This window comes from Protopterus annectens, chromosome 12.part0 (assembly GCF_019279795.1).
Source record: "Protopterus annectens isolate FY-2018-M chromosome 12.part0, PAN1.0, whole genome shotgun sequence".
Taxonomy (NCBI): Eukaryota; Metazoa; Chordata; order Ceratodontiformes; family Protopteridae; genus Protopterus; species Protopterus annectens.
In genome coordinates this window covers 527,654,638-527,678,509 of record NC_056746.1, presented here as the reverse complement: position 1 = coordinate 527,678,509, position 23,872 = coordinate 527,654,638, and the positions used below count along the sequence as shown (strand labels likewise).

The following is a 23,872-nucleotide window of genomic DNA, read 5'->3' as shown; positions in this document are numbered from 1 at the left end:
TTTATGTGCTTGCATCTGTCTTTGTCCCAGATACATTGCACTTTTATCCCCCAGATACATTGCATTTTTACCCCCCTTAACACTGCTTCTCAAGTAGAGTCCAAGGTGTCTGTGGTGACAGACTGCTTGGAGGGGTTGTTGGACTTCGAGATATTTTTGCTGTCTCCAAGTGATTTCTCTTCTGATAAATCTCAGAACTGGAATTTGAAAAGACAATAAGTGTTGGTGGAAATACATCTAGAAACAGATTTTTTAACAAAGTCTAAAAAACGAACTTTTGAATGCTCTCTTGGAATCCCAGCTTGTGTAAGAAATCTCTCTCACTCAAGAGAGAGAGACTCTTGACACTGAAAAAGACTCTGCAAATATAAGCAAACCATTTAAATAAAGAAAAATGTGGATAACCGTAGCCTGTAATGAGCTACAACTGGAGCTAGACACTTTGTGAACACTCTTGGTGCAGCAAATAATCCAAAAGGTAAGGTAGAGAACTGATAATGTGACCCAAACACACAAAATCATAAGAAATGCCTGAAGTCCAGATGAAAAGGGATGTAATGATAAGCATCTTTTAAATCTAGTATCACTAGAAATCATAAGGAAGAAGGGGTAACAGGTTGTGTAGTGACAGCATTTTGAACTTGGGCACTATCACAAATTGACTTAGGAAAGAATGATTCAGAACTGGTCCCCAAGCATTTTCTTTCTTTGGTGACAAAAACATCCTTGAGTAAAAACCTTTCCCAAACTGGGAAGTAACTGGCTTTATTACTTCCTGAAACCACATATGCTGAAGGACAGGGGGAAATTGAGTGGTCTGGTCTAGAGGATGAGGAATTACTCATTGAAATAATCTTCAGAACTCATTTGTCTGAAACTCTGTTGCCAAAGAAAAAAATAGGGATTCAGACTTTCTGGAAGGGATAAGAGACTGTTAGGGGGGGGCATGATCCCTTAAACAGTTATTCTGGCTTATTTGACTGTCCTTTGCTTTTTGGGGGTGGACTGCCTAATTTTGGAACCCCCTTGCCATTGCTTTTTAAATATCTGTTTACCAACATTTTTCTGAGACTGTTTATTTGGTTTCTTACCAAAACTGGACATAGGGGTAGATAATCCCTTGGAAAATTTGGAAAAGGAGGCCTAAAAACATCCAAGAGATTCTCTGAATCAGCATACCCTTCTCATCACATTTTTTATCACTTCTGCAGCAGATGGACCAACAACTAACCCTCTATCTAAAGGAGAATTTAAAATCCTCATTTTTTCATCTTTGGGAGGTTCAGAGACTGCAACCAGGCAAACCACCTCAATATAATACCAGTGGCCTTAGCCCTGGAAGAAGTATCAACAGAGTCATAGACACACTTTAAACAATGAGTTGTGACCTGTGAAATGAAAGAAACCAAAGCATTCAAAGCAGATTACTCCTCACAGGAAATGACTAGGGACAAAACATTACTCACACTTTCACATTTAGTCAGAATAAACTTTAACATATGAGCATGACAATTAAAAATTCTGTACATCAAAGTTGCAGAAACATACACTTTTTCCATACTTATGCATATGCCATCACTGTTCCCATCCCCCTCTTTCTCTCTCTATAGCAGGGTACAAGGGAGTTACAGGGTTCACTGGAAACTTAAATATACACACAGCAGTCTCATCCAAATAGGCAGTCTGAGTCCATTCAATCCAAACACCATTTAGTTAGGACAAACTGTAGCACCTCTGGCCTTGTACTTTATGCAAATGGTAGAGGAATCCAGTCTTCTGCGTGTATTTTAGCCTGCACAGTGACTAGTCTTAAGACAAGTACTTCAGTGTCCTAGTTTGTAAGCCATAGCATTATAGTCTGCAAACCCTCCTATTGGTCAACTTTTACTCTACTTCCTAACACACACTGACATTTACTCTTACTACTCAGATTACATCTTATATTTTTCTTCACTTCTTCTATACTTTTGCTGCCATTATTTATATTTCCTGTCTTTAGTGGACCCGCATGCATTTAGCTCTGAGCTAGTATTTGTGCACAGTCAACATCAATTCAGTCCACTCAACTGTCTCTTTAGTATTTTTTCTATTATTCTATTTAAGTTTTCCTGCAAGCAAATAGACATGGCTATATTTGTATGTAAATTATAAATATTATGGCAGCCTAAAACAAGTAACTTTGTCTGCTACAATAGATCCATTTTCTTAGACCATAGCAGTCCCATTGGTACTTTCTACTTTAACTGCTCAATTCATTGTTTTAGCAGTCCACCATCTCTCTTCCTTAATTTTACTTCTCTTCTTGTGTAACCATTTTTGAGCTCTCAACCAGTATTTTTCCAGAGGTAAAATACTGCATTCTAGTTTAATTTCTCTCATTGTTTTGGAGGTCTGGAGTGGTGTGTGTGTGTGTGTGTGGGGGGGGGGGCTGGGGGTAGGTAGGCTTTTGGATTTTGCATTTCAAAGTCCATAGAAGCCTCCTTACATTAACACAGTTGTTCAAAAGTCAAGTGGAATTTTTTTACTGCATCACCATTAGTCAGGTCAAGGTGATATTGGACTAACTCTCCTACTAAAACTGTGTCATACAGCAAAAAAAAAAACAAGACATTCATGTACTAAGAGAGAGACCTTTAAACTGCATCGTTCCTTTTACTTATCTCTCAACAGATCTTTAGCTGTTTAAACTAAGCTAGTGATTGTTTTCTCTGTCTCTTGACATGTTTTCAACCCACAGTAGCATCCTTCCATTAACCAGAATGATACCACAGTACAGGGACAAAATGATTAACTTCAAAAATTGGCTAAGCTTCTGGTGTCATTCTAAGGGGATCCAGTATCTGTCTGCCTGAGATGACATGATCGACAAACCACGATGCTTTGCCAGACATGGCCTGCACCTGTCGCCCTTGGGATTCCGGATACTGGCTAAGGCTCTTGTCACCCCTATAGTGCCTTTTTTAGGCAAGGTTCAAATGACAAATTCACCATCATAACAGGTACAAGCAAGCAAAATCTGAGGGTAATGCTACTCAATGCTAGAAGTCTAAACCTCAAAATGCATTCACTCGAGGCACTCTTTAAAATGGAGAACATCAACATCTGTGCAGTGACAGAGACCTGGTTCAAGGCTCCAGACAGCACCCCTGCATTACCAGGCTATAATTCATACTACACCTTTCGGCCACCTAACCTGGACTGAAACACTAAGGGCGGAGGCGTATCCATATTCATTAAGGATATCCACACATCCAGGCTAGTTGCTCAGAATATTACATCCGAGATTATCCAAGTGCAACTAACTCTGGGCAAGACCGCAATCCAAATTGTAACTTGCTACAGATCCCCCACCATGGCCCAGGATTCCCATGCCTCATTTCTTGATACAGTGGAAAATATTAGGGTACAGCCCAACACCTTAATAATGGGCGATTTCAACTACCCCACCATTAACTGAGAAAACTACTCATGTACTAACTGTTTTCCTCAACGTTTTCTGGAATTCATAAATTCCAAAGACTTGGATCAACTTATCCACACCCCAACCAGGGGCAGCAATATCCTAGACCTGGTCATTACCAACATGGGTGACCGGTGTTCCCACACCAGAGGTCAATTCCTTGTTGGTCAGATCCGACCACAAGCTAATCACCCTAGACATCCACATCCCACCCCCATCCCCATTAGTGAAACCATTGTAAAAAATTTCTCCAAAGCCAACTTTGCACTTCTTAAGACAGAAGTCGCAAACTTCATGACACCCATGCAGACGGACAATAGAGGTACGACTGCTGAATCCTACACAAATGCACTTTATAAACACTTACATGAGTGCATGGCTCGTGCTATCCCTAACAGAACCAAGATGCTATTCTCCACAAAAAGGAAGCCAATCTGGTGGTCCTCTTCCATAAACTCTACAACAGAAGAAATAAACTGTTGCAAAAAAGAGTAAAATCCCATGACTGGAGGAACTCACTGGTCAACCTCAGTAAGAAGCTAAGATCCCTCATAAAATCCTCCAAAGCTAGTTATGAAAACAAAATTGCCACTGATTCTAAAGACAACCACAAAGCATTCTATAGCTATTGTCAAGAATCTCAATGGCAACACTCAGATCTGCTCTGAGTTACAGCACAATGGCACTAAATATACAGAACCAACTGATATTGGCAACATCCTGGCAGATAGGTTCAGTGCTAAGTTTACCCTCTCACCCCCTAAAGGGCCCATCTCTACACCAGAAGAATGCAAAGTTCCTATAATCACGGCTGCACAGGTAAAAACCACACTCTCCAAAGCCAAGAATACAGCATCCATGGGACCTGACAACATCCCAGGCTGCGTTCTACACGAACTACAGAATGAACTGGCACCCTACTTAGCACCATGTTCAATCATAGCCTTACCTCAGGCTTTATGCCTAATGAATGGTGCACAGCGATGGTTATCCCACTTCACAAAGGGGGAGCCACTAAGGACACGGGAACTACCGCCGCATTAGCCTAACGAGCCTGGTCTGCAAGGCCATGGAATGTATCATCATGGAACTTATAAACAAAGACATTGGTAACCTCCAAACTCTGGACCCCACCCAGTTTGGGTTTGTAAAAGGCAATTAATGTCTCCTAAACCTGATAGACTTCTCTGAAGCAGTCACCAAAGCCATAGACGAGGGTAAGATGGTTTACACAGCCTATCTAGATCTCACCAAGGCTTTTGACACCATCCCCCACTCTGGAATTAAAGATAAGCTCACTAAACTAGGTATAAATCCCTTTGTCACAAGATGGGTTGCCAACTGGCTCACTGACAGAACCCCACACTGTGAAAGTAGGAGACTCCAAATCCGACTTCAGACCAGTTACAAGTGGAGTACCACAGGGTTCAGTCCTGAGTCCTCTCCTGTTTGGTATCTACTTTTCTGAAGTACAGGCTAACACAAGTCTTTGGCTAATGAAGTTCGCAGATGACTGCAAAATAGGAGCCATAATCGAAACCCCTAACGATGTGGACATCCTACAAAAGGGCCTCACTGAGACAGATGCCTGGTGTCAAAACCATGGCCTCAAGCTCAGTGCCAAAAAGTGCATTGTCATCCCCTTTGCTAAAAACTCTGTTCCCATGAGCTACCACATAGGTGGTAGTCTACTTAACACTGAAAGTGTGATAAGAGACCTTGGGACAGGTAGACAGTACTCTCTCCTTTGATAATCACATTGCCACAGTAGTCAGGAAATCCTTCGACGTGGCACACCTCATCACAAAAGGTTTCTCATCCAGGAAAAAAAGAGGTCATTGTTCCACTCTACTAGTCACTCATTAGACCCATTATAGTGTACAACGCCCCTTTTGGTATGTACCTCACAAGACATCTACAACAACTGAAAAGGCTGCAGAAATACCTCACAAAGAGGATTATCGGCCTCAAATAGATGCCCTAAGCAGACAGTCTCAAAAAACTCCAGCTTTACTCTGCCACATATTGCCTGCTCAAAGACGATCGCTGCCTAACATACAAAGCTATGTTAAACCCAGAGCTGTTGGACATGCTCCACTTAAAGAAATCCCAATCCCTCCGAGCTACACGCTCTAGGGACCTAAACCTTGTCACCACAATAAGCAGAACATGCTAGAGAGATAGATTCTTGTCCCAGAGACTTCCCATACTCTGGAACAAACTACTTATCTATATCAAACAAAGCTCCTCATTAGCCCTCTTCAAGAAAAATCTTGATGATTGGATGGGAAATAGGAAATTCACCCTGGGGATCAGCCCTGAGGCTCTGCTCATCAAGGGCACAGGAAAATAATTTTCTTGGGTGGCGAAAGCCAGGGTACCTTTTTGGCTAGGCTTATATAGGCCCTAGGGCCAATAGCCTAGTACCTACCACCTATGAACATTGTTCGCCCTTGATAACGCTCATGCTCACTCCCGATCTCTTATCCTACCCCCAAATCCCACCCACCCAGTTTTACTCTACATTTACACTTCCATAGCATCACCATATGTTCCTCTAACCAATACCAGCAGTTCCCTCCAGCAGGAAAACAATCAATACAATCACTCCCAATAGTAACACTCACTCTAGTTTACCATGCAAGACTCTCTCACAAATTGTCTTAATTCTCGTCTTCTATAACTATCAAACTGCATCTCTACAATCAACCCACTATCCTCCTACTATTTTTTTATCCTAATTTACAACACAGATAAAACTCAAATTAAATAATATGCCCCTAAATCAGATTATTTTACTATTTCTCCTCACTCTGCTAGCCTTTTTCACCAATTATCAAATCCACATCCTTCAAATACTTACGACTTCAACCAATCCTCACAAAGAATAACATCATCTACCCAGTCTTTTTCCATAACACCCTATCTCCACAAACAAACAACATCTGATTTATTTTTCTATAAATATCTTAAAACTAAGTATCCAAATTTACGATGAGATATCAAACCAAGACCAAAATATAACTTGGCCACACTCTTCCCGGTGTAAAATACCACTTCAAAAAATAAGCGGAGATGTTCACCCCAACCCTGGACCCACTGTTTATAAAACCATCACTTCCAACCCCAAAATAAACCAGTCACCTAATACATCCCCGAAAAAAAAAAAAAAACAGAATGCAAACTCACATTACTAAATATGAACCTAAAAAGTATGTGCAATAAAATCCAAGACATACATGCTTATCTTGCCAAATACACTCCTGATGTTTTCACAGCTACTGAAACCTGGTTAAAAAAAGAAATAAAAGATAATGAGACCCCCCAGGTACAATATACTCAGGCATGACAGACAGAACAAGCGTGCAGGTGATGTAGCAATCAATAAAAATTCCCTAACCATTACCTTACTTACACAGGAAATATCCCAATTTAACAATACTGAACTACTAATAATACTCCTACAAATCAACAATAGGAAAATGATATGTTTAACAGAAATTTATACATCACTAGGAATAACATTGATACTGCTGAAAGCATCCTGTACTGGATATCCCAACAAATTAACCATGAAACTATAATACTTGGAGAATTAAGTATTGACTGTCAACTCAAATTCCACTATCCCCACTGAATCCATAAACTTGTAAAACTTCAGATAATTAATAACCACACCTACTAGAATCAATAAAACTTCAGGGAAACACTCAACATTAGATTGGATTCTTACAAACAAACCACACAAACTGACAAAAGTGGGCTGCCTCTCAGACAGCATTAAGTGACCACATACCAACATATGCTATTAGAACTCACCATAACCTAGATAAACATATCATCCATAATCAAATATGAAATACAACCAATTTCAGCAAAGATATTTTCAATGAAACACTAAAAAATTATAACTGAAATGTTAGAACAATGATGCTAGACACTGCTGTACAACACTCTGATAACGTATTCTTACAGGCCTTAAATAATCTAGCACCAGTAATTAATAAAAAGAGTAAAGTTCAACCCCGCACCATGGCTGACTAAGGAAACAAAAAAATCATGATAAAAGAGATAAAGCCTCGAGCAACTGGTACAAAAATAGAACTCAAAACTGGGTTCCTATCATGTAGTCGAACTTTTACAAGTTCGAAACCTCATATGGCCGAGACCACAAGTTCGATTTTTTGAATGGAAATCTCCATAAGTGGAGGTTTCCATTTTGTTCAATGGGGCGCAATCTCAGAGCTGGTATATTTAAGTAGTGGGGGGTGTGGGGGTTGCCCCCCTGCTTAAAACAGTTTATTTAGTTTTCCATTTTTTTTTTTTCTTTATCCATAGTCGAAGTTTTGTAACTTTGACCATAATGGTTTGAACATTACATGTTTGAAGTTAGACATCTTAGAAACCTTGCAAACTCCAGGTCAAACAGGATAAGCAAACATACTAACTAACCTATAGGGCAAACATACAAACAACCCAAAACTTCCTACTTTATACAATCAATCTTATCTCTCAGACACCAATGCATCTGTTCCCCCTCACTCTACCCCTGACCAATCAAAACCACTCACAGCTCTTCAATTTTAGTTCAGAACCTACCTCACCCATAAGGAAATTCCTCCTTAAACTAAAAACTACTTCTGTAGCTGCAGACCAACTACCATCAGACTACCTAAAAATGGCTGCAGAAGTCATAGCCTTCCCTGTGTCCATACTAATTAATAGGTCAACAGCAGAAATATATGTCCTCTATCACTGTGGAAAAAAAATCTTACATCATACCACTACCCAAAGGCGGCACATCTACAGAGTTTAATAACTACAGACCAATAGTGATTCTCTCTTCCCTCTCCAAAATATTAAGAGAACTGTATCCATATGCAGCTGATGCAATACCTAACCTAAATAACATGCTCTCAGAAACACAACATGGCTGTAGGCCCCAGCACAACACTACTACTGCTCTACTCCATTTTACCAATATAATAAACAGACATAGAAACTGTGGTCTGCTTGTGTCCACCATGTTCTTAGACTTGTCAAAATCATTTGATACTGTCTCGCACCAGCAACTGCTCATTTGACTCTCCTCAACAGGACTTTTACAACACTCCTTGCTGTGGGTCCTTAGTTACCTATTTGGAAGGCAACAAACTGTTAAACTGCAACAAACCTACTCACCTTTTCCACCAATTACTACAGGTGTCCCTCAGGGCTCTATTCTGGGTCCTCTACTATTTAAGATATTTATTAATGACCTCCACTCACCATGCTAGTTTAGTTCAGTAGACCCAACATTAAAATCTGCAGCCTTAACAATAAATAAACTCCAAGACCTTACCCCAAAATCTTTCTCCTCTGTAGAAACCTGGCTCAAAGAATTAAACCTTCTACTCAGCCACAAGAAAACTAAGCTGATGCTTTTCACCTCAAAACGTTGCCAAAATCAAAAGCATTCTTTTATCATAAAGTCAGTAAATAACACTGTCATTGAAACTGTAACTCACAGTAAACTTCTAGGTGTTATAATAGATGAAAATCTCAAATATCAACATCATGTACAGTACACCATAAAATCTACACACTAGAACCTAGGCTCCCTTTTCAGGATCAATGGATTTCTTACAGAAACTGCAAGAAAAACTCTAGCTACCAACTTCTGACTGCCGACTCTCTTATACACCACTCCTATCCTAACAAATGTAAACAATGCTCAAAGAAACTTGCTTCCTGCTACAATAAAATATCAAAATTTGCCACCAGTCTCCCCTCACAGGATCCACAACTGCCTTAGCTTAAAGCAATTAAAATGTCTTGAACTGCACAACTCTCTAACATATTCACAACCGACTACAGCACACAATCTCATTCATCATCCAGAAAAATGCCCAGCACTACAAAAGGTGGGAAGTTGTCATAATGGTCAAGGTGTTTACCTTGCAAACACAAGGTGCAGGGTTTGATGCCCACATGGGATAACTGGCTAGGCTTAAAATAGACCACGAGGCAGTTAGCCTAGTACTAATCTATGAATTTATTACTACCCTACTGTTGAGCAAGGGACCTTCTTTCCAGTAACAAATTCTTATTACTTACAAATATGTCAAATAATGTTGCAGGAGACTCGCTCTACTCCCAGTTTGTTGCTAAACTGTGGAATAGTATCCCCATGCAAACAAAACTCTCTGACAAATTCAGTAGCTTTAAACTGCTGCTTAAACATCTTAACCAACCCTGATCCTGTACATGCTCACCACAGGGTTAAAACTTTTTCAATGTACAATACTCTCCAAATATTCCCAACCTCTTACTGAATTGACAAAACATTTTTATACATAACTGCTGACTTTACAATCCACTAAGTTGCATGTGTGTTTTCTCTTTAGTAAATCCTCTAAGTTGCATGTGTGTTTTCTCTTTTAGATTCTCTGTAAAATCTTAGAATGTATATGTATAAATGTAAATAGAAATGAAACTATTCTGTGTTTGACTGGAACTTAATATAATGTAGTGTAAGCAAAGGGAGCTTTTCTCCCTGGGCCTTCGCTGAAAATGTGAATTACCCAGTCAGACTTTCCTGGTAAACAAAAACAAATAAATAAATACCTATCATTTACCCATTCTTGGCAGAAAGTGTAGGACTGGAATTAACTACATGTTTAGCAGGAGTAATGTTAACTAAAGCTATAGCTGCTGGGTCAGGTTTGGGATGAGAATATAAAAACTTGAAAGAATGAGGAACCTTATACAATCTATCTGCTTTTTTATGGGCAGCAGGATGGCTATCATGGTAACTGTAGGCAGCGACACACATGCTTCAACTCAGGCAGCACAGGAGGAATGGGTGAAGGTGCTGGAAATTCTATTTGTAACGGTTTATGGTATTTTCTGAGGGACTGAGAAACCTCAGTGTTCTTCCACTGAAAAGACTGGCATATTCTGAAAACAGTCTCAAGAAAGAGAATCCCTTAAAGAGAGACATATGCCATGCTCTCCTCAGAGTCTGAATAAGAAATCTGAGGAGAAAACCTTGCATCTGTCCCTTCCATCTTCCTTTCCAGACTCAGAACCGTGAATCTCTTCAGGGGAAAAAGGAATTCCTTTTTTTTTTTTTTTTTTACTACTACCTTAAAAGAAGGATCAACAACCCGAATTAAAACCTGAGCCAGACCTAATACACTATTCCTGTCCATGGGAATTTGAGGAGGAGCAGATGCATGTTTAGTTTTTTGCTTCTTTTTGACAGGAAAGGTGGGGGCAGTGGGGATGTTAATGGCAGCAGCAGCTTTCCCAGGGATGGGCACAACATAACGACTAAACAGTGATAATCTTCCTAGTCCCTTCTCCAAGATCAACAAGAATGGCTCTCCCTACTCTACCTGGGAGACCCAAACAGCTGAAGAGGACTAGGCTACCCCCCGGCCCACAGCAGCTGTAGGTGTTAAATCAGAAGGGTCTGGGGTAAAAGACCTTTGGCCACTGCGGAGTTACCCACCAGTGGCTGAGGCAAACTGCTCATCTGCTGTAGTGGCAAAGGCTGTTTCCTTAACTTTTTGCGCCTGGAACAAGGACAGACTACTGTACTGGTACTTTTTTTCCATGGTCAAGCCAAAAATAGTGCCTCTTTCTCAGGGAAACAAAGCAGCACAAGTTGGTAAAAGTTCAAATGCACAAAAAGTCACTTTTTCCCCAGTAAAAACACAGGAAAAAGCACTTGAAAATACTTTTCCATCCCCAAAAATTAAAATAAACACAATTTTGCCAGAGATAAAATGGTTTTAAAATGCTTTAAACAACTTTTAATTTAAAATGGAAAAAGTATACTCCCTTTTAAAAATACAGTTAAGTCTCATGACAGTCATTTAAAACACAAACTCCTAATAAAAAACAACTTTCATAACCAGCGAAGTACATTTAAACAGTACATTTTAAACGTGGAAGATTATTCCACAAAGGGAACTTATGTGCACAGCAATGGAACTGTACAAGCCAACCACTGACCCTTGAAAGCCAGCACAGGAGCGCTCTCTTCTGCAGAAGCAAAGCAATGAAGGGCTTGGCACCCAAACCTATCTTTAGATTGCTCAGCTTCAGCTCTCTGACTGCTTGGTCGCATAGACGGTACCCTGAAGCTTTGGAAGCTGGCCGGCTGTTATATTCTTGTTAGGATATTGCCCATATAGCTTAGGCTACTGCAGCAATGATCAATATGATCAGCATCATTTGTTCTCCAATAGGGTGATTAGGCTTATTATTTAAAGAGAAATAAAGCATGCCATTCTACAACTGAGAATGGGCAGGTGTATTCAGAAGCCTATAGCATAAAGTGTGCTGACTATTCACACTCATTTATTCTTCTGTGCCAGAGGTAGGATATAAACTGCACTGCAAACTGCTAATTGATTACTGTCCTGAGACTATGTAATAGCTTTCAAAAGGTCTAAAAAGATATTTTAACTTTAACGTTCCCCATAAAAACTTTTATTATTCCATGTGTTACTACAGTATTCTGGACAAAACCATGGGAACTTTGCATGCAATACTCCCAACATTTACACTCAATCATCTACAGCCTGTGCAAATAAATTCTGAAATTATGGTTGACGAAATATTACAATGTGGTCAAGACAGAAAATTTTTTGAAGTTCAGGAGTAAAAATTAAAAACTGGGGAAACATAACTTTGGAGTATTATAATTAATAATACAGCATAATTAAAGATGGAAATGTGTTCCTTCCACAAGAAAGCAAGTGAGGCAAGAATCTTTGGTAATAATACACACTTGAGAGTTATCACAAACTAATCAAAACATGTAGAGTTGAAGACAAAAGGAGTTCAAAAGTTACCCAGCCAGGAGTTTACGACTAAAGAACTACCTACCCACAAGTAAACGCAACTATACAGACCGCTTGTGGTAGCTTTTACAAAAAAAAAAAAATTGTATCACTTCCCCACTTTTGCCCACCGTCTTCCCTCCTCCATACAACTAACTCATATCTACACCTTCACTCACTGTCTAAAAAACTTTAATTCTAGCACATTCTCAAATGCACTAAAAAAAGAACTGTTACCCACTAAAAACCCTTCCCTTAGAAGACGCTGTTACTTACTTTAACTCAACTTTCCTCAAGTTGCTCGACTTCATTGCCCCTCTGAAAACAAAACGCATAAGAAGCAATCCTGTACCTTGGCTAACCAAAAAAACCTTACTAGCCATGCGATTCTGGGATAAAGCCTGAAAATGCTACTCCAAAAATAAAACTATCACCACCCTTAATGAATTTAAAACACTTTGTAACAAAGTAAAAAAACTTATTATCTCAGACCGCAAAGCCTACTTCTCTACACTCCAAACCAAAAATACCACCAACCCCAAAAAATTCTGGCATGGAATCTCCTCCCTTCCCAACTCTGGCGAAAAAGAAAAACCCTGCCCTGCTCCAGATGCCTCTGACTTGGACTTGGCCATCCAATTTAACACTTTCTTTATCGATTTCATAAGTAGATGCATCATCCTTCACTTCATCCTTCACTTCCCATTCAGCTTCCTCACCCTTATTTCTACCTATCCCTCCCCTAGCATTCCCTTCTCCCAACCTCCTCCTTTCTCCTTCAACCCCATCCCTACAGCCACCATAAAAAACTTCTACTAACATTGAAACCTGGCTCCAGTGCCCCTGATAATATACCTTATTTCTTAAAAGTTGCCACAGAAGGCATAGCTCTTCCCATCTGCATTCTTATAAATTGATCTATTGCTGAATGTCAAGTTCCCCAATTCTGGAAAAAGGCCTTTATTATTCCACTCCATAAAGGTGGTAATAACAATAATATCACAAACCTCCGACCTATCACTACTTCCCCCCCATTTCTAAAGTTCTTGAAAAAATGCATCCATCCACAACTTCTACCTTACCTCATATAAACAACCAACTTCTAACTCCTACTCAACATGGTTTCAGACCCAGCCACAGCACTACCACAGCTCTCCTCTCCTTCCTAGAAACAGTTAATAAGGCCCGTGACACTGGCCACATCATGTCCACTCTCCTCCTTGACCTCTCTAAGGCATTCAACACTATCTCTCGTGACCTTCTTTTCACTAAATTCTCCAAACTAAATCTGTCCCACTCCTCTATTAACTGGTTTACCAGTTACCTCTCAAACAGGCAACAAGCAGTCAGATGGAAAAAAGCCACGTCCCCTTTTTGCAATACTCCCACAGGTGTCCCCCAGAGTTCAATTATAGGCCCTCTTCTATTCAATATATTCATAAACAATTTTTACCAAGCCATCCCAAATGCCAACCTTGTCCAATATGCCGCTATACCCACCCTAGTTAAATTAACCCAATATGTCTTCTCCTCTACTGAGCAACGGATGATGGACAACCATTTAGCACTCAATGCTACTAAAACTAAACTCATGACATTTACTGCTTCCAAAACCACCACCCTAGATAAAACCTCATTCTCAGTCACCAGTCAAAATACTGCTCCTGTCAAAATAGTCTCTAATGCTAAACTACTAGAAGTCCTGATTGATGACCAGCTAAAGTTTGATAATCGTCTACAAGTAAATATCAAAAGAACACAAAAAATAAGCATGCTTTACCGCCACAACCGTTATATCTCTTCCCTCCACTAGGCTCAACCTCGCTCAACACTTGCCTTATCCCAACCCTCCTGTACAGTGCCTCTATCCTTACTAACCTGCAATTCTCCCTCAAGACTAAACTCTCCTCTTGCTATAATAAAATAACAAAATTTGCAACCGGCCATAGATTCGCTTCCCATCACTGCACTGCCCCACAACAAATGAATTGGCTTGAGCTGTCCAATTACTATACTCAACTTGTCCAAGCACACACACTTATTTTCACCCCCTCTCTCTGTCCCCTCTCTTGCCACCACCTTTAAAATGCACCAACCAAATAGACTTTTGAGATCTAATTCTCAAAATCTAATTGAACTGCATAAACCTGCCCATCCACCAGACAAACCTCTAATGTCCTTCTCTCTAGCATGCCACTGGAATTCCCTCCCATCTCTCATCCGCACCACCAACAGCCTCTCTCATTCAAAATCTTACTTCACACACACCTAACTTCACTATGGGAATGCTCTTGCTCCCACCCCACATAATCTCCCTACACTATAGCTACTCTCTATAAATTATAATTCACAATAGCCTCCCATTGTTTTGTACTCCTAATAAACCCTAGGAATTAGCATAACTCCTAGAATGGTACAATTCAGTATAACTATTAAAAAATGTAGACTGTTTCTGTTATTGCATTGTGCTAATATGTTAAACTGTTAAAAACTTGGACGGTTTGTAAATATTACTCTTATTGCACTGTACTAATGTGCACTTTACTAATATGTGTTTTTCTATTTGTTTAATTTTGCTTCATTTGTGCACATTACATTTCTCTAATAACTCATGTTAAATCTGTAAATTGTAATTTTCTGGAGCTTTTCTTCCCCGGACTCCACTGAAAATGGGCACCTTGTGGCCCAATGGACTATCCTAGCAAACAAACTATAAATAAATAAATAAATAAATAAATAAATAAATAAATAGTAAGTTGAGGAAACAAACATTCTTTAGGGATAATAATTATGAATTTATTTGAGCATTTCCCCTACATTTTATAACAGTGACTACAGTCTAGTCTGATCTCATCTGCCAAGAAATGCTTATTTTTGAAGAACTTTACATGGTTCTTGCAAAATCCTTTTCCACTTTCCCTCATTGGTCCAGTGGAAAAGCAGAAGGAAAAATGTACGGAATCTTAATGTTAAATGTATTAAGAGTGCAAAACAGAAAGGGCCTGTGAGAAGACTGTGATGCAACAATGTGCCTTTCAAAATATCTCCTGTTACAATAACTTCTTAAATAAGAACATTCAAAGGAGGGGTTTAAAGCAGGAACAAGAGCAAAACTGTGTTCATAGGTTTGCAGACAAATACTAAGCTAACTGCCCTGAAGGGTCACTTTAAGCTTAGTTAATAACCTTAGGTTATTGACAGAAATCTGTGCTTTGTGTCTATAAACTGAAAACTTTAACCATTACGCTAACCCCATCCCATAGTCCCAGAGTGCACTTCCTTCACTTAAAGAATCAGGATAGTTCTGGAAAGCATAAAGTGTGAAACCAATTAAATGCTAAAAAGTAATACCCAAACTGAACTGAGTGTACAGAGCTCCATTTAGTAATCACACAATTACTCCCTATAAGGTACTGGAATAACATACTACAGAAATGACTGTACATGTACTGGAACAGTGTTTTACTGAACCTTTTGCCACATGTACAAAAAGCGACAGAGAGAAACTAACAAGTTATTTGGACGGAAGTCAAGTTATTCTCCTGTAACAGACAGTTTAGAAAACAGATTATCCTCCTGCGTGGGCAGAAGAAATGACTGGTTAGATTTTTTTTAATACTTTGATACAAGGGAAACAGTCCCTCAGATTCAGAGTGCTATGAGCATGTAAAAGTTATTTAAAACATTTTCCAACTGGATTTATTTGAAAATATACTTTTTTTATACAATTTGAAGTCTAAAAACAACTCAGGAGGAGGATCTTCTAAACACTTGACACACTGAACTTGAGAAAAATAAACCACTCCCTTTTAGCATCAGATCCTTAAATTTAACCATCATGTAAGTGAAACCAACAGCAACAAAATAATATACCTCGCAGCCTCAAGTATGGCTTTGCAACTCGCAAAGGCTTCAAAAAATCCAGGGCTTTTTCTGTGTAAATAATGTCCACATGGGAATAGTGTATGAAAAGGAAAGCCTAAAAGAAAGGAAGCCACACAAAAACAACGGGGATGACTAATCTACCATCCTGTACTGTATATGTGTTAATGGAAGAGAGATATGGAGAGGTACAAAATAACAAAGGAGCAAAGATTGAAGTGGGAAAGAAAACACTTCAGCAATGCGGAAATCAGACAGAAAAAGCAACCAGTTAACTCTGTGAAGTAGTCTTGATGTTAAAATGTTTTTGTAATCAACAAAGAAGGCTACTCTGTAACCAAATGGTCACCAGCAACCGTTAAGGATACTCTCACAACTGAAGTGCAAATGAGCAGAAGTCACATAAACTTTTGCTTTTTGGGGATAAACAGTTAAACACATGGCAGCATGAGTGGTGGCACTCACTGAATGCCAGAACAGTATAATCTTGAGCTGATGAAACTCGGATAAATTCCTCAACCTCCTCTAATTCTGGAAGCATCTTCACTGAGTCCTGGATGCATATAGTAAAACAGAATAAACAGTCAGCAACTGAACATTGATGATGGTGAACTTACCCATAAACCAGCACAGTTTACCCCTGAGGGCAAAGACCAACTGAGTAAATGTGCCAGGAGTGGCTAAACCCATCATCACTGACTGCTAGCCGACTTTAGATTATACGCAAGTTCTACTTTAAGAAGCTAATACTTCGTTTTTTTGTTTATGTCCTTTTGCCTCTTGGTCTTGCTGATCATCATTCTTTCCATACTCAAGTGAAAGATTTAGTCCACCTTGGGCAACAGCCAGTCATGAAAGACAGTTATCCAGGAAACATCAAGGTTTTTTGGCTTCTCTACAGGTGATCAGAATGAAATTCTTTGACTGTCGTCAGTTGCTACCTGCAAAAAAACCCCCAAAAACAAACAAACAAAAAAGACAAATGTAACCTGTTTTCAACAAGTAAACATTGCTGGTGCAATTTCTAAGTGTGCACCGGCAATGACCCACTTCATATTTGAGATTTGTCCCTTCGCACTGGCTACAGTACTAAAAGTACTACTTGGTGGGTGTGCATTCAAGTCCTTTCAGCTGCCTGCTGCTGTGATATGGGGCCTCTGATGTATGTCAGTACTGCATAGGACTCAGTTGCCCCTGAAACTCACCACTTAAGACAGGTAAAGCTGATGATGAATGCTCCATCTCACCCCTCCCGGACTGGTTCCTCCAGAGCCCAAGTCATTAGTTGCTCACATTACACCTGGACAGCAGTAAGAGCATTACCTCTGTGAACCACAAAGACAGCTTTCCCCACTTCTTTCAATAACTCTGCTGTAACAACCGAACAACTTAATATTGCAGTGTGTTTCCACTATTGGCAGTGGCACAGCACTGGCTACTGTCTGGGCACACATATGCTTACGTATGTTGCAAGGTAGAGGCTGTCACTAGTCAATGCAGTCAGTGTGACTGGCTATGCAAACTTTGTACTAGTTGACATTGTGATACATTTCGTACACAAGTTATTTCCATTTTTATATTACTAATATTACAAATTACATTACTGTAGTCTATGACGTGTGTTTATTCCTGACATGCAGGCAGTGATGGCTGGGGACTTCAAAGCAAATGAGGGGATGCAGGAAGCAAATGAATGGGTGGATCCAAATACAGAAGGGTGGGGGTGTATTACAGCAGGTCAATAACTGCTACCTCTGATCAAACAGATGTGGTCATTCACTTTCATCCACAGACTGCTTCGGTACAAACCCACTCATTACAGCCACTTTACCGACTATATACACCTTAAGATGTCTAACAGGATTAACACCCCATGGGTACCCCTGTTACCCACTAGGCTAATAGAACTCCCCCAGTGCCCTTTCCCCTTATCCTGCAGCCACACCATCCAGATAGATTACTTCTTTCTTACTTTTAAATACTTAGTCTTAATTTTAACATGCTTTTAATACTATGTAATTGGCCAAGACTCCACTGTAAGAAAATAACTGAATTAAGATGGGGCCTGCTAGGACCCAAAAAGCTGTACATGTGTACGTGCACTGAGGTGCATCTTAGATTTTTTTCCTCCCACTAACTTTTGACGTGATGATGGCCTGAATAAAAAAAATCCTGAGTAGGGAAACATATTCTTTCTGGGAATAGTGCCTGCTTTCCTATCCTTCAGAAAATGCAAGTTAACTTTTGTATATTACTCTGGTGTTAGACTGGGATGCAAAGCAAAAGAACAAGTGGCCATAGGCATATATTATATCCATGGAGTGTTGAAGAAGCCAAATCACTTCAATAAAATCCACAATGAGAAGAGGACTTCACACAGAAGGAATGAACAGCCAAAAACTCAACAGGAAACCAAGTGGTGTTATATGGCAACACTACTCAGTGCAATACTCTGCCAATAATCAGTTGCTATAACAAACATCCTGCCTAGACCACCACAGTCAGCTACTTATTAAGTGCAATGCTGATGCATAACTGTTACAGAACACGAAAAAAATGCACACTACTTCTGCAAAGTTTTGCTTATTTTAAACAAATAACAGTATCAGTCACTTTTGGACAGCTGCTGTGGTGCAGCGGTAGCATTGTCACCTCACAGCAAGAGGTTCTCCTGTTTGATTTTCGGCTGGAGCACCTTCTGTGTGGAGTCTGCATGTCCTCCCCGCGGTAGAGTGGCCTTCAAAAGACATGCGTAAATGGGCGTGCCTTTGTTGAAGGTTGGGTGTTGAGCTGGCACCTCAGCACTGTAAAAATCTACTGCCAATCATTAGCAGACCTGAGTTCCTCTGTGGTGACCCTAACCCCTAAAAGCCGAAAGAAGAAGAAGAACAACAACAGTATCAGTCACTTTTATCCATAGACAACTCCTGCATCCAACAATTAAAAGCCAACTTTATTGACTGACTATACCTCAGATATCAGATGTAATAAAATAAAAACAGAAATGATTGGACTAAGTGATTTACTTTAACCCCCCCCTACACAGATTTGACCATCAATTATTTCACATGGATCTCTTCCGTACTTTAAACATGTATGCACAAGCAGTAAATGAGACCATTTCCCCACTGATTTCTTCATTAGTTTGTACGTGTATGCACAAGCACTTCACTGACACCCAAATGAAATGTTTACCTCAACGATCCCTTCAGTAGTTTGCCCACATCTGCACAAGGGCGTGACAGACATCAGAATAAAGCAGTGCCCCCAAATACCACTTCAGCTGTTTGTCCACATATGCACAAACACTTCAGTGACACCCACATAACACATTTACCCCAACTACCTCTTCACTAGTTTGCCCATGTCTGCACAAGCACTAAACTGACATCAAAATGAAACATTTATCCCAATGACCTCCTTAGCAGTTTGTCTATGTATGCACAAGCATTTCACTGACACCAAATGAAACATTTCCCCCAGTGACCCCTTCAGTAGCATATCCATGTATGCTCAAGCACAATTACTTTTCCAGTAGTGTGTCCTTGGCTGCACAAGCACTTCACTAACACCAAACATAACACTTCCTCTTGCAACTCCTTCAATAGTACATCCATGTGTGCACAAGCACTTCACTGAGACCAAATGAAACATTTCCCCCAATGACCCTTTCGGTAGTTAGTCCATATCTTAAAAAGCACCAAAATGAAACCTTTCCACCAGTGATTCCTTCAGTACTAGATCCATGTCTGCACAAGCACCAAAATGAAGCATTTCTCCCAATGATCTCTTGAGTAGTTTGTCCATGTATTCACAAGCACTAAAATGAAATACTTCCCCCAATGACCCCTTCCGTAGTCTGCAGTTTATCTATGTCTGAGCAGGCACTTAGCTGACAACAAAATTAATAATTTCCAGCAGCAGTCCTTTCAATAGGTTGCCCACGTATGCACCCACACACTCCCTTCTCTCCTCACACACACATGCACACACTTTAAGCACTTACCTTCTTCCTAGATTTGGCATTAGCACTCAGTGTCTTACCTGAAGCAGCCTGAGCGAATAGGAAGGGCTTCTTGCTGCATGATGCAGCACTCCAGTGAATGGCTCATTGAGTGACTTGTCAAATGCTGCCAATCAAACCCAACTGATGATCAGGAAGCCTAATGCTGGACTATTTTCAAAACAGTCCAGTAATTTTAAGAAGCTGACTTTTTTTCTGATCTCAGCAGAACTCCGCTCATGCACGGAGTTCTAAGGACCTGAAATACAACAGAAAGTCAACAACTATCTTTAATTTAAAAATAATAGCTGACTTTCTGATTTAGCACATTTCTTTTCTCTTTTTAGCTGGATGGCTGCAGTGCAATAGTCCAGTACCATGAGCCCCCTTCTGCATATTTGTTGTTCAGATCAGTGCTGGCCTGCTGATGGTGACTGTTTTCTGGCCTGCTGATGGTGAATGTTTTCTATTTCTTAAAATGACAAACAAAACAAATCTTTATGTGGTGGAAACTGTTGTTTACCACCACTAAAACAGATTTCATTGAGCCAATAAAATAGCAAAATTGGTGCACTGTTTTTAGAAGAGGTGTATAATGATGGACAGACATTTTTTTATGTTTAGCCCTTAGCAATTATATCTGTATTGGACAGGCTAATTCCCAAGCTAGGCTACTATCAAAGTGGAGCTTGAAAATGCACAACACTACATTTCAAGACCTGGAATACAACATACTGCAGCTTAAAGCATGAATACGCAAAGTATCACAGTTTAAAATCTGAATACATATAATACTGTAGTTTAAGGCATGAATACATTAGCTTAGAATCTGATTATACAAATCATAGTAGTTTAGGGCTTAAAATATTCACATCAGTGCAGTTTAGAACATTAATATGCAAACTACCAACAATTAGAGCTTGAATATGTATAACCCTACTGTCTGGGATCTGAATATGCGCAATACTATAGTTTAAGACCTTTAATATAGACAGCATCACTCTTCAGGGTGCTACTATTCATAACAGCACAGTTAAAAGATCTCAATATGCATAATATCAAATATTAGAACCTGAATATGCACAAAGCAGCAGTTTAGGAACCGGAGATGCCCAAAACCACATTAAAAGCTTAAGTATGTGCAATACTGCAGCCTTGTGTCTCACTATACAAAGTGCTACAAATCAGGGCTTAAGCATGCCGACTAACACAACACCACAGCAATGGGCCTAAGTATGCAATAACAAAGATTATGGCCTGCATATGCATAATGATGTTTACAGCTTGAATAAACACTGTATCTGGGAAAAAAGGATAAGTACACCCTCCTAACTTGACATGGTGACACCACTGAGTGCATCCCGAGTATGAACCTTAGAAACTTTAAGAATCAAAAAAAAAAAAAAAAAATTGGATAACAACCACCAAAGTTAGGAGAATACAAAAATTAGTACATTATTCAAAATGACATTGAAACTTGTGTTCCATTCAGATGCAAAATAAGTGGCAAATCACAAACAGACTATTCATATAATACTTTCTGTATAATGGCAGAAGGGTTAACAGAAATAAAATATAATACTGTTAAGATTGAATGTTACACACAAAGGATAATGTGGGTGACAGAAAAAGAACATTAACATAAAAATGACTTAATCTGCAATGGAAACCTTTACTATGGACTGCAATAATTACAATAAATACATGTATGAATCAGTAGATACTCTGAATTACTATTGTAGCACGGGACCTTTACTGACACCAAAATAAGCTGAATCTGGACTACATCTTTTGGGCAATATAAAAGTACTCCGCTTGTCTCACTGCCGAGTTCTTAGCATGCAGTATGATGAAGTTGGGTACAGTGATCTGGAAAGGACATTACAGGACTCATCCAGTTGTGTGGTTAGAGTATGTAACACTGCACATGAATATATCACAATAAACTGGATTGGCATACTTGGCGAAAAACATTGTGCAAAGGATATCTGCTTTAGTATTCATGGTTTAAAAAATCAGGAATAAGCAGTCTTACATAAGAAATGCAACATTAGTGATAACATTTTCCTTGAGGAAATAATGTTAGAAATCAGATGTATTGCAAACTTTTATCCCTCCTCCCCATTCTTAACACTTGTTCCAGTTTATACATAGTCAGAGGATTTGTGGCATGTGAAGCTACTATCCAAGTCATGCAAGGTAACAAATATATGACGGCTGGACCAAAAAGAAATCAAAGCTACATCTTACATTTCCTGCTAGCACACAAGTGCCCTTGAATCCCTTGAAGACAGAAGAGTTGCAAAGGAAAAATACTCATATAGTGCGTAGTAAAAGGGTTGTGCAGCAGTTCATGTTCTGCATCTCACAAAGACCACATACACACACGCTAGAAGAAGAGAGATACCAGGGTTAGGCTGAAATTATGCCGCTTCTTAACTCTACTCTAGATTGGACATAACTTCCTTCAATAGACCACCCTACAAAATAAAACCTGGGACAGATGACTGGTGCAGTTTTGTACAGTATCACTGCCTAAAGCAAATAAGTAAATGGCACAGCAGGTCAACCACTTTTCTATAAACTTCTATCACTATACTTCACCTTACAAGGCACCAACATATCAGTTTATATTTGGTAAACTTATAGATTTAATATCTCAGTCATGAAACCAGTCTATATTTCTTAAACGTAAAATCCACCAGATGCAGGTGACCTAAGCTCTGCACCACTTCTTGTGGCACCTGTAAGACACAGCTGGGGAGGATGACAATGAACAGCTACTGTTTGCTTGCCCATCCTGAAGGTGAGGGAGGAGTCTATGACTCACCACACAGTTGACACCTAGCAGGAGGACTGGGTGTTAACCATGTGGAGCTCCAGCCTAGAAAGCCTGTGCTGCTATCTGCAAGTTTCACGGTAAGCTGAGTGGAATTTAGCCTGCGGAAGAACACTTCTCAGAGGGAAGCTACAGTGTAGCTTGGAAGAGCCACAGCAGAGGAGGATGCCTGCCCCACCCATCACCAAACTCTCAGTGCGTAGTGGATGAGTTGATGGGGGATTCTGGGCATGAATGAATGGCCCATAGGGCTCTCATTTCACCCGGGAATTCCAGTTTCCTGGTATTGTGAAACAAATGGGACTACTGGCTGCATGTAGAACAACTATCAGGCTTGGTCCTTTGAAGAGGGTGGAAAAATTTAAATATTCCACCCATAAAGATGATATGAAACTTACAACTTGATGGCAATTAACGCATGTCATCAACAGATGCCTCCTTTTGCAACAGACAGCATAGTATCAAAAGAGCAGGTCTCATACCATGTTAACAGACATAGTGCAAGATATCCAAGAAAAAAAAAAAGAGGGCTTGTTTTTATATATGAATGTGTGTTCCTTTTACTATGCTGTTTTATTTTAACTGTATCTAGCTATTTAATAACCCATGCGATTTTAAGAATGTGTATATGATTGGCTGGTGTAAATATTTAAACACTGTAGATAATGAAATATATAATTGCACTGACAAAGAATTTTGTAACTCAAAAGCTTGCTGCGTTTTATTATTTTACTCATTAAAATAGTGTTTGGTGTTGAGCTCTTGTCTTTTTTCTTGGATATTCTTGCTGCTTTGTCTTCAAGAGCTCTTTGGACACCAGGATTGGTTGGTTTTGTGTGTTACATGATTCAAGA

General features: G+C 39.6%; 1 protein-coding gene across 1 annotated transcript in view; it reads right to left on the bottom strand.

The window, feature by feature from the left end:
* CYTH3 (cytohesin 3) overlaps positions 1-23,872 on the bottom strand; it is a 934,108-nt gene that overhangs the window by 342,344 nt on the left and 567,892 nt on the right. The window lies entirely within an intron of this gene.